Source organism: Salmo trutta, chromosome 31 (assembly GCF_901001165.1).
Source record: "Salmo trutta chromosome 31, fSalTru1.1, whole genome shotgun sequence".
Lineage (NCBI taxonomy): Eukaryota > Metazoa > Chordata > Actinopteri > Salmoniformes > Salmonidae > Salmo > Salmo trutta.
Window position 1 is genome coordinate 20,228,185 of NC_042987.1, and position 9,838 is coordinate 20,238,022.

Sequence of the window (9,838 nt, forward strand, 5' to 3'; positions counted from 1 at the left end):
TTGCTTATTCAGAGAACAAAATATGTTCCACACAGTATAACCTTTTAAACCACTACTGTTCTCTGTAAGAACATTATTTCGCATTGACAAAGTTTGACATTCAATCCAGTGGCGTACTTACATTACCACTAAACAAATCTGTCTGATTTTCCATTGACTCTTGTCTTACCCCAGTAAAATTAATATGAAATGATAGTAGAAAATTCCACTAAATTAAATGCCTTACATTATTATTTCATTAAATACCTCATAGTATCATACATTTTAAAGCAATGTTTCATGACATTTATGACTAAGAACTCTGTACAGATGTAGGTTCTTAATTTGATCACCCTGTTGTAGGAGAACATGTAGTGTATTTGAGGTTTAAAAGCCTTCTGAAGTTTGTAATTTCCACTTAGAAATTTCAGACTTTATTTTCCATTGCGAAAAATGTATCAACCCATAGAAATGTCCATTAATTATAATCCACATCATAATTCACATTCCCTGTTGCTGCAGGATTATTTTCCTGCTGTAGAAAACTGGTTCAAATTAAGATCCTACATGTGAATGTGTTGGGACATTTAAAACTCAACTATATTGGCAATCAATCAAACATAGTAACACATTTCCAATTAAAAACACAATAAACTAGATGATGGCCAGGGACCATGCTAACCAAACAAATATTGACTGTGATTGGACTCAATAATAGAGGTCCCTATCTTTATTGAACATATTCTTGAACATATAAATGGTTCATTGCCCAGGTTCCCACAGAGAATTGTTCCAAGAGAAAACATGAACGTCTTATGAAAGCCATCTTATAAAATAATAAAAAAACAACCATGAAGCCCGAAAAAGAAAGGAAATTCACGAGAACCAAAATGTGTACTTCAACCATGCTCTACCAAGGTTTTCCAGCACACAGCTTTGACCTACTACAGTAGCTATGTTAGTCTATTTGTATTTCCAACAATGTGTAGGCAGGTTGCTTAGGATTCAAACCTTCTCAAACAGCCTAATTCATATGCTCCCATAATAATATGATTTGTACCTCATACAAAATCTTTCCACCCCACACTAAGACATTACCCCATTTTCAAGCTTTTTCTTATTATTATATGAAAGCAAGCTTTGTTTTTATACTTACAACGCCATCAGGCTTGATTGAGTGAGCTGTATTGTCCTGTAGTAATGTGGTACCTGCCTGTAATTCCTTAAACCTTTATTTTAACAATACATGTAATTGAAAGCTAAACATTTTTCATAACATCTTTTTTTCGTCAGCAGGAACCCAACATAACAGGCGGTGGTGTGTTTGACACAGTCACACATATAGATATCGAGGTCTATAGGGTCTGTCTGCATTCCTGATTTCTGTAACAGTTAGCTTACCTATGTAATATTGACATACTGTAACCACTTGTTTTTCAAACATGGTCCTGTTTTATCAAATGGACAATTCATTACCTCTGTAAAATGACTATGTAGCTTAAAGTTGTGTATTGTCTTTATTTTTGCAATAAAGATGACGCTACAATAATACACATTCTAGAACAAAACAAAAAACATCAGCAGCAGACCTGTCGGCGAAAACAGCACGTTGATGAGAAGTCGAAGGAGAATAGCAAGAACCGTGCAAACTAACAGGCGGGCCACAAACAGGCAAATAACAGGGCATTGCAACAGTGGTGTTCAGAACAGCATCTCGGAATGCACAACTCGTCGGTCCTTGTCACTGATGGGCTATTATAGCAGACAACCACGCCGGGTTCCACTCCTATCAGCTAAAAACAAGAAGAAGTTGCTCCAGTGGGCATGTGATCACCAACACTGGAAAATTGAGGATGGGAAAATACTAAATTGGTGTACCTAATAAACTAGCCACTGTGTACTTCACCCATGCTCTATCAAAGTTTTCCAGCACACAGTGTTGAAGTACTACAGTAGCTATGTTTGTCTATTGTACTTCAATGGACGTTACAGTGTCATGCAATTAAAATTATATACATAATATATATATATATATATATAATACATAGAGTTGAAGTCGGATGTTTACATACACCTTAGCCAAATACATTAAAAGTTTTTCACAATTCCTGACATTTAATCAGAGTAAAAATTCCCTGTCTTAGGTCAGTTAGGATCACCACCTTATTTTAAGAATATGAAATGTCAGAATAATAGTAGAGAAAATTATTTATTTCAGCTTTCATTTCTTTCATCACATTCCCAGTGGGTGAAAAGTTTACATACACTCAATTAGTATTTGGTAGCATTGCCTTTAAATTGTTTAACCTCTTGCGTATATCCTACCACTGGGGGCGCCACAGCGCATTTTGGAAAAAATTAGTTCCCATTTTCAACGGCCTACTAATCAAACTCAGAAGCTAGGACATGCATATACTTATTTTATATGGATAGAAAACACCCTAAAGTTTCTGAAACTGTTTGAATGGTGTCTGTGAGTATAACAGAACTCGTATGGCAGTCAAAACCCCGAGACCGATTGAACCAGGAAGTGGGATTCTGAATTGTGTACTCGACTTCACAGCCTTCCCTGTAATTCACAACGTGAAAAAATGATAATTGAGCACTTTCCAGTGCATCCACTAGATGTCCCCAGTCTTTACAAAGTGTTTTGAAGCTTCTGCTGTCGAAACTCAGTGCAGGAGACGATGTGGCAATTGGTCACAGTAGGAGGGCCATCAGCATTGTGACGTCGGCGGCCGTGTCTGCCCCCACCTTTGGAAACGTTTTGAAACACAATGAAATCGTCCCACTCGAATCTGATTGGCTCTCTTGTTGAAACAGGCCCTGAAGATTAATGTTATACAATGTTTGACATGTTTGAACGAACCTAACGAAGGGAAAATAGTCATTTTTCGTTAGCCAAGTGCCGCGCACGGATCAACATTTGGTTACAGCCTTAGGACGCGCTAACAACAGCAAGCTAATGGAACATAAAGGATGGACTTTTTCGACCGAAAATACATTTGTCGTGGACCTGGGATTCCGGTAAGTGCTTTCTGATGAAGACAACTAAAGGTGAGGGATTATTGGCAATATTATACAAGATCAGATGTGATGTGCGATTGTTCCAAGATGGCGACGAGCTAGGCTTTCTAGCTCATTTTCTGGGTATCGCATCCCCTTTTATCTCAAAGTGTGATTACCCTGTAAAGTTAATTTAAAATCTGTTATGACGGGTGTTTTCAAGAGATATTCATCTATAAATCTTAGATTGACAATATAAAAAAAAAATCGTTTTCGAATAGTAATTTATAAAATTGTAGCACTGTTTCCCGGGACGCATTTTATGAAAAAATAGTTAGTCAACGTCAGGTGCCGATGTAAAATGCTGTTTTTATATAGAAATATGACCTTTATTGAACAAAAGATTGCATGCTGTGTGTAACATGATGTCCTAGGTGTGTCATCTGATGAAGTTTGTAAAAGGTTAGTGCTGCATTTAGCTGTTTTTTGGTTATATGTGATGCATGTGCCTGGTCGGAAAATTCATATGATGCTACTTTTACCATGTACTCCTCTAACATAATCTAATATTGTGCTTTTCCTGTAAAACCTTTTTGAAATCGGACAACGAGGGTCGATTCAAGAGAGGTGTATCTATAAAACGATATGAGACAGTCCTATATTTGAAAAAAAAAATATTGAATTTCGTTATGCTAATGTCGCTAGGAGTTTTTCACTGGAAAATGATCCCGCTAACGGGATGAGAGTCTCAAGATTAACTTGGGTCAAACGTTTCGGGTAGCCTTCCACAAGCTTCCCACAATAAGTTGGGTGAATTTTGGCCCATTCCTCCTGACAGAGTTGGTGTAACTGAGTCAGGTTTGTAGGCCTCCTTACTCGCACATGCTTTTTCAGTTCTGCCTACAAATTTTCTGTAGGATTGAGGTCAGGGCTTTGTGATGGCCACTCCAATACCTTGACTTTGTTGTCCTTAAGCCATTTTGCCACAACTTTGGAAGTACTGTATGCTTGGGGTCATTGTCCATTTGGAAGACCCATTTGCGACCAAACTGTAACTTCCCGACTGATGTCTTGAGATGTTGCTTCAATATATCCACATAATTTCCCTTCCTCATGATGCCATCTATTTTGAGAAGTGCACCAGTCCCTCCTGCAGCAAAGCACCCCACAACATGATGCTGCCACCCCCGTGCTTCACGGTTGGGACGGTGTTCTTCGGCTTGCAAGCCTCCCCCTTTTTCCTCCAAACATAATCATGGTCATTATGGCCAAACAGTTCTATTTTTGTTTCATCAGACCAGAGGACATTTCTCCAAAAAATACCATCTTTGTCCCCGTTTGCAGTTGCAAACCGTAGTCTGGCTTCTTCCTTGCTGAGCGGCCTTTAAGGTTATGTCAATTTAGGACTCGTTTTACTGTGGATATAGATACTTTTATTCTTGTTTCCTCCAGCATCTTCACAAGGTCCTGCACTTTTCGCACCAAAGTACGTTCATCTCTAGGAGACAGAACACGTCTCCTTCCTGAGCAGTATGACAGCTGTGTGGTCCCATGGTGTTTATACTTGCGTACTATTGTTTGTACAGATGAACGGGGTACCTTCAGGTGTTTGGAAATTGCTCCCAAGGATGAACCAGACTTGTTGAGGTCATGATGTCAAGCAAAGAGGCACTGTGTTTGAAGGTAGGCCTTGCAATACATCCACAGGTACACCTCCAATTGACTCAAATGATGTCAATTAGCCTATCAGAAGCTTCTAAAGCCATGGCATCATTTTCTGGAATTTTCCAAGCTGTTTAAAGGCACAGTCAACTTAGTGTATGTAAACCTCTGACCCACTGGAATTGTGATATAGTGAATTATAAGTGAAATAATCTGTCTGTAAGCAATTGTTGGTAAAATTACTTGTGTCATCCACAAAGTAGATGTCCTAACCGACTTGCCAAAACTATAGTTTGTTAACAAGAAATGTGTGGAGTGGTTTAAAAACGAGTTTTAATGACTCCAACCCAAGTGTGTATACTTCCGACTTCAACTGTATTGACAGGTCCGTGCCTTTCTAAATCATGTCCAATCAACTGAATTTACCACAGGTGGACAATCAATAGTTAGAAACATCTTGTCACGCCCTGACTGTAGAGAGACGTTTTATTTCCTCTATTTTGGTTAGGTCAAGGTGTGATGTGGGGTGGGCATTCTATGTTCTGTATTTCTTTGTTTGGCCGAGTATGGTTCCTAATCAGAGGCAGCTGTCTATCGTTGTCTCTGATTGGGAATCATACCTAGGCAGCCTTTCCCCACCTGTGTTTGTGGGTAATTATTTCTGTGAGTGTTTTGTGTTCGCCACAGTTGCGTCACGTTTCTTTCTGTTTACCTGTTTATTGTTTTGTTCGGTTTTTCTTCAAATAAAGAATGTAGAATTACCGGCACGCTGCGCCTTGGCTGATTTATGACAGGGAGTTTGAGGACAGTGAACGTGACAGAATTACCCACCACAAGAAAGCCTAACAGTGTGCGCTTACTGGGAAGACAAGCTGGACCGGGGAGAATCAACAATGACGGAAACACGAGAGGCAGCCCCAAAATATTTTTTTTGGGGGGGCACACTGGGAAATTGGCTAAGTCAGGGTGGAGACCTGAGCCAACTCCCCGTGCTTACCGTGGGGAGCGAGTGACTGAGCAAGCACCGTGTTATGCGGTGATGCGCACTGTGTCGCCAGTGCGCATTCACAGCCCGGTGCGCTCTGTGCCAGCGCCCTGCACTTGCCGGACTAAACTGAGCATCCAGCCAGGACGGGTTGTGCCAGCCATATGCTCCAGACCTCCAGTGCGCCTCCACGGCCCAGCATATCCTGCGCCAGTTCTACGCACTGTGTTGCAAGTGCGCCTTCACAGCCCAGTTCGTCCTGTGCCAGCGAACTGCACTTGCCGAGCTAAAGTAAGCATCCAGCCAGGACGGGTTGTGCCAGCCCTAAGCTCCAGACCTCCAGTGCGCCTCCACGGCCCAGTATACCCTGTGCCTGCTCTGCGCACACGGTCTCCAGTGCGTCTCCCCAGTCCGGTGAGACCGGTTCCAGCTCGGAGCCTCCAGTGACGTCCCCCAGTCTTCAGCGGCGGTCTGCAGTTTGGAGTCTTCAGCGACGGTCTGCAGTCCGGAGTCTTCAGCGACGGTCTGCAGTCCGGAGTCTTCAGCGACGGTCTGCAGTCCGGAGTCTTCAGCGACGGTCTGCAGTCCGGAGTCTTCAGCGACGGTCTGCAGTCCCGAGTCTTCAGCGACGGTCTGCAGTCCCGAGTCTTCAGCGGCGGTCTGCAGTCAGCAGTCTCCAGCGGCGGTCTGCAGTCCGGAGTCTCCAGCGGCGGTCTGCAGTCCTGAGCCTCCAGCGGCGGTCTGCAGTCCGGAGTCTCCAGCGGCGGTCTGCAGTCCGGAGTCTCCAGCGGCAGTCAGGAGTCTCCAGCGGCGGTCTGCAGTCCGGAGTCTCCAGCGGCGGTCTGCAGTCCGGAGTCTCCAGCGGCGGTCTGCAGTCCTGAGCCTCCAGCGGCGGTCTGCAGTCCGGAGCCTCCAGCGGCGGTCTGCAGTCCGGAGCCTCCAGCGGCGGTCTGCAGTCCGGAGTCTCCAGCGGCGGTCTGCAGTCCGGAGTCTCCAGCGGCGGTCTGCAGTCTGGAGTCTCCAGCGGCGGTCTGCAGTCCGGAGTCTCCAGCGGCGGTCTGCAGTCCTGAGCCTCCAGCGGCGGTCTGCAGTCCGGAGTCTCCAGCGACGGTCTGCAGTCCGGAGTCTCCAGCGGCGGTCTGCAGTCCGGAGTCTCCAGCGGCGGTCTGCAGTCCTGAGCCTCCAGCGGCGGTCTGCAGTCAGGAGTCTCCAGCGGCGGTCTGCAGTCAGGAGTCTCCAGCGGCGGTCTGCAGTCCGGAGTCTCCAGCGGCGGTCTGCAGTCCGGAGTCTCCAGCGGCGGTCTGCAGTCCTGAGCCTCCAGCGGCGGTCTGCAGTCCAGAGCCTCCGGCGATGATCCACGGTCCGGTTCCTCCTCCGACGATCCACGGTCCGGTAATACAAAAGCGGAGGGATCAGCGGGTGGAGCGGGGTTTTTCTTCAAATCAAGAATGTGGAATTACCGGCACGCTGCGCCTTGGCTGATTTATGACAGGGAGTTTGAGGACAGTAAATGTGACACATCTCAAGGATGGTCAATGGAAACAGGATTCATCTGAGCTCACTTTCGAGTCTCATATCAAACGGTCTGAATACTTATGTAAATAAGGTATTTCTGTCTTTTTATTTTTTTATACATTTGCAAAAATTTCTTAAAACCTGTTTTTGCTATGTCATTATGGGGTATTTTGTGCAGATTGTTGAGGACATTTTTTATTTAATCCATTTTAGAATAAGGCTGTAATGTAACAAAATGTGGAAAACGGCAAGGGGTCTGAATGCAATGTATCTGATCCAAAATCTTGTTTAGGATTAACACCTGACCCAACCAGAGACTTAACTGGCTTGAGTACTCCCACAAGAAGAAATTACTTTTTCGATCTCAAATTTTTCTGTTTCAACTTAGGACACTGAGTGACAATGTAACCTTTCTCACGGCAGTAATGACAAACTGGCGGATACTAAAAACCTGCTTTCTGCTTTTCTTTATCTTTGGGCACTTTAGAAATGGACTGAAACCTTGCAGTAAGAGGAGACTTCTCTGTATTGCTTTTCGCGTATAGATAACGACTGGGTGCTTTGTTTGTAAAGGTAGTTTTATGTGTCAACACAAACTGATCTGCAAGAACTGCAGCTTTCTCAAGAGTGAGATCCTTGTGCTCATAAATGTAGGTAGCAACCCTTTCGTGAAGACAATTCTTGAACTGCTCGAGAAGTATGAAAGTCTTTAAATCCTCAATCCTCAAGGTCCTTGACCTCTTGAGAACCACACCCCCGACCAAAAAGACATGCTTGTTCCCTTGCGAACTCAACATGGCTTCGTGATTCTGTCTTTCGTAATTCACAGAACTGTTGTCTGTATGCTTCTGTGACCAATTCGTATGCCCAAAGGATAGAAGCTTTAACAGTGTCATAATCTGAACTCTGGTCAAGATATAAAGCAACGTACACTTTCTGAGCTTTTCCAACAAGAACACTTTGGAGGAACAGTGACCAAATATCTCCAACCATTTTAGGGATGTGGAAATCCAGTCAAACAGAGTAAAATATACAGCCACCTCATTTTTGTTGAAAGTCTGTTCCTGCCAAGATCAAACTCTGTTGAGGGTGCAGAAGGGCCTGACTGGATTCAGAGTGCTTCCAGATCTATCTCCCTTTGTCGTGCTTCCAACTCCATCTCTTTTAATGAAATGGCATGTGCACGGTCTTCTTGTTCTTGTTCTAGTCTAGCTGCACGTTCTCGTTCTTTGGCTGCATGCTCAACTCTAATTTCTGTTGCTCCAATCTCTCCTCACGTTCTCTTTCCCTTTCCTTGTGCTCAAGCTTCAATTTCTGTTGATCCAATCCCTCCTCACATTCTCGTTCCTTGTCCTCAAGCTCTAATTTATGTTGATCCAATCCCTCCTCACATTCTCATTCCTTATGCTCTAGCTCTAATTTCTGTTTCTCCAACTTTGCCTTTAGTTTTAACTCTCACAGTTGCACGTACACAGGACTCACCTTACTACCCGTAGGACCCTTTTCATCAACTACTCTCTACGGAAGGATGACCTCTTCCACCAAAGCAGTACCGATCAACTCTCACTACTGCTTTTGGATTGCCAGATGCCACCTTGATGTCATAATGCTTTGAAGTGACAAGCAGTTCAAGCAGTTCATCTAGCATCTCCCATGTAGAGCTTTACACAAATGCTTCCAACTTGAAGTCCATGGGTTTATTTTATTAGCCTGCGTGTTTATGCAACTTTCAAAATGATGCCACCTGTCACGACTTCCGCCGAAGTCGGTTCCTCTCCTTGTTCGGGCAGCGCTCGGCGGTCGGCGGTCGGCGTTGCCGGTCTTCTAGCCATCATCGATCCACTTTTAATTTTTCATTTGTTTTGTCTTGTCTTCTCACACACCTGGTCTCAATTTCCCTCATTACATGTTCTGTATTTAACCCTCTGTTCCCCCCATGTCTTTGTGCGGAATTGTTTATTGTAAGTGCATGTGCACATTTTCTCTGGTGCGCGATGGGTTTTGTGCCCATTTGTTTGTGGTTCTGGTTACCGGTGGTTTTAATAATAAAACTGCTCCGTTGATTACCAAGTTTTGCTCTCTTGCGCCTGACTTCCCTGCCACCAGTTACGCACTCCCTTACACCTCCAATCTTATATCCCCTCAAGGTGGATGTCATTGACAGAAACTCTATCCAAAAGTGTACTTTGAACACTCATATCTGTGCACAGCACCGCTTCAGAGTAGGTGACATACTCATGGGAAACAAGATCCCCGACGAGCCCCCATTTTGTTACGTTCCCTAGCAAGATAATCTAAAATGGCACTCAAACAGAAGAGAGAACGAACCAACAACCAAAACAAAACCAGTGGGATTTTAGGAGGGGTTCTGAAAGACACTCATGGGGGTGTCCACTGAAAGTTGACTAGCAACAACAACTGGACCATAAGACACCCACCATGAGCGCCCACTAAATTTGCCCAAGAAGAGGCAAACAAAAGAAAATCCCACACCAAACTTAAAGACAGGAAGAAAATCAAGAAGGTGACGCAAAAGGAAATCATATAAAGAATTGTCAAAAACAAAAAATCGTAAGCGCCAACTGAAGGTGTTAAGCCTCCGCATCTATCAAGACAACTGGAGCACTGGGCCAGCCACTCTTAAATAGCCCACTAATGCAATAGCAACCAGCACAGGTGTAACACACACTG